A 2,555-nucleotide genomic window follows, 5' to 3' on the forward strand; every position below is an offset into this window, starting at 1 on the left:
GGCTGGCGGTGCAGCGCGGACCACGAAGGCGCTATTCGGAGGCGGTGTTTTACTACAAGGTGAGCGGGGGACCGCGGAGTCCGTCGGAGGGGCCAAGGGGCGGGTCCCGGTACCGAGGCGGCCGGGCCCTCTAGCCTCTGCTCTTTACCTCTTCTCTTCCTGCGCTTTCCTTCTTGGGCACCAGGCACCCCCACGCCCACCGGGGCTTCTGCCACGAGGGGCAGGTTTGCTCACAGCTTTGGAGTGACCACCTCTCCGGTTGCAGCCCGGACTGGCGGTGCACCTGGAGCTGCCGTGGCCGCAGTAGTAGGTGTGAGCGGTTAGGGGCCGGCTGATTCTATCACTTGGTTCTCATTCACGGCTCCTGGGAAGTGGTCTCTCATACACACTAAAATAATGCATGTTCGTTGAAGAAAACAAAATAAATTTTTAAAGAAGAAAACGTCTTTTATTCTAGCACTTGATGGTATATTTTTTGTGCTTGTGTTTCGACGCGCGCGCGTTGGTGTGTATATGTGTGTACCCTTTTTTTTAAAAAACAAACTTGGATCCTACTGTTGATAGCTATTTATAACCTGTTCATTTGAACTTTTTCAAATCGTTAAATTTACTTCTGTGATATCTTACCAGAGGCACAGCCTTCCATTGTGTTTTTTTAAGCATCATTCGGGTATTTTAGCATCATAAGTAATGGTTCGGTTAACATCCTTGTCATTCATTCTTGACACATGTCTTCTCAGTTTCTTTTGTATAAATTACTCGGGGCAGAATTATTAAGTCAGGGTGTGAGTTTCTACAGCCCACCCTCTGCTCTCCAATCTTGAGGATTTGCAGACACACCCCTCCAGCCCTATCTGAGCCCTCGTCTTCCTTGTAGCTGTATCTTTATCATATTGTCACTTTTTTTTTTTTTTTTAGAAATGTTGTTAGAGAAGTAGTAATTTTTTTCCATGAACGGATATGCTATGTCAGTAATGTGTGGTTTGCTTTTCTCGGATTAATATTTTATTGTCTTCATTTTATAATCCGTATTTGGAGACTTGTTTTGTTCATAATCATTTCGTTTGGACTTTTTTTGGGACAATTTCATGAAGGTGGTATTTCTTTAAAAGTAGAAATTCTGTGTCTTTTAGTTTTGTGAAATAACTGGTAAATATTCATAGATTAAAGTGGTGCCATATAAAATAGTTTTTTCTAAAGTGAAAGAATATACTATGCAGTGCCCCTTGTTTTGCTATAAGATTTATATGCATGTCATTAGGAAGAATTTTTTATCTTTGAGAAAGTCAGTGTGGTTGTGCTCCTAGGAACTATATACATAACCAGTGGTTCCCAAACTTATTTGGCCTACCGCCCCCTTTCCAGAAAAAATATTACTCAGCCCCTGGAAATTAATTTTTTTAAAAATTTTAATAGCAGTTACTCATCGCCCCCAAATGCACCTGTGGCCATCACCGCCCCCCTGGATCGCTGCAGCGCCCACGGGGGGGCGGTAGCGCCCACTTTGGGAATCACTGACATAAACTTTATGGGATATTTAGTGCTTACTTTCTTAATACTGTTCTATATGGGATTCCTTAGTGTTAATCACTTTCAAATAGAAATGAAATGAGTAAAATAAAATTGATACCAGCAATTTTTAAAATTTGCTTTATTTGTTAAGCAAAATAATTAGAAAATCGGTATTTACATGCAAGATAATTAAAGGGGTAAATAAATATATTACATTAATTTATTGAAGTTAAGTGTAGCTATAATGTATTTAGATAATGATAGTACATGTGAAGTTATTTTTTTCTCCCCTGAAATAAGTGAGTTACAGAATCTGAGGAAATCATAGCTTTTGTACCCCCACAGCTTTTAGACTGAATTTCCATTTGGATCAAAATCAATAACTTTTGTTTGTTACTGATTTTGTTAGGTTTAATGAAACAACTCCTGCTCCAATAGCTGGATTCAAAAAGTGATGTTCAATGGATGGCTTTTTTGGATCCAGACAATTAGCCATGCGGCTTCACGAAATGTACATGTTTAGGTTACTGCAGAGAAAGTGTTGCAATTTGGAGAAATCTCTCTGGTCCTTCTCAGTGGTAGCATTGGTAACCATCCTGACGTGGTGATGGGGAGAATGGCAGCTCTTCCTCATTAGCCACAGCATAATTGGCTGTGGAAGTTAGGGAATGAATAGCTGAAAGGTGAATCCGGAGTTTCTTAATTAAAATAAGTTGATTTCATGCAGCTGAAACCTGCTTTAAACTGTGACACCATTTGGCAGTATGTATTTTCTGTGGAGAAAGATTTTTTTCCCACTATGAGTTATTTAAGCTTTATAATTTCTTGTAATCTTTTCTTGACACTTAGTTTTATCTTATTTTATTGGTTATTAGTGGCCTGGTGCACAAAATTCGTGCATGGGGAGGTGGGGTGTCCCTCAGCCCGGCCTGCACCCTCTCCAATCTGGGACTCCTCAGGGGATGTCCGACTGCCAGTTTAGGCCCAATCCCACACCGGCAGTTGGACATCCCTCTCGCAATCAGGGACCGCTGGCTCCTAAC

General features: G+C 41.1%; 1 protein-coding gene across 7 annotated transcripts in view; it reads left to right on the plus strand.

Annotated features, from left to right (window-relative positions):
• Positions 1-6: 6 nt before the first annotated feature.
• CAPN7 (calpain 7) overlaps positions 7-2,555 on the plus strand; it is a 53,115-nt gene continuing 50,566 nt past the window's right edge. For all 7 annotated transcript variants that reach the window (XR_313443.2, XR_001361577.1, XR_001361579.1 and 4 more), the window contains exon 1: positions 7-59. The gene's annotated coding sequence lies outside the window, so the exon portion shown is untranslated. The remainder of the gene's footprint in view (positions 60-2,555) is intronic.

The sequence above is a fragment of the Myotis brandtii genome, unplaced genomic scaffold (assembly GCF_000412655.1).
Source record: "Myotis brandtii unplaced genomic scaffold, ASM41265v1 scaffold18, whole genome shotgun sequence".
Lineage (NCBI taxonomy): Eukaryota > Metazoa > Chordata > Mammalia > Chiroptera > Vespertilionidae > Myotis > Myotis brandtii.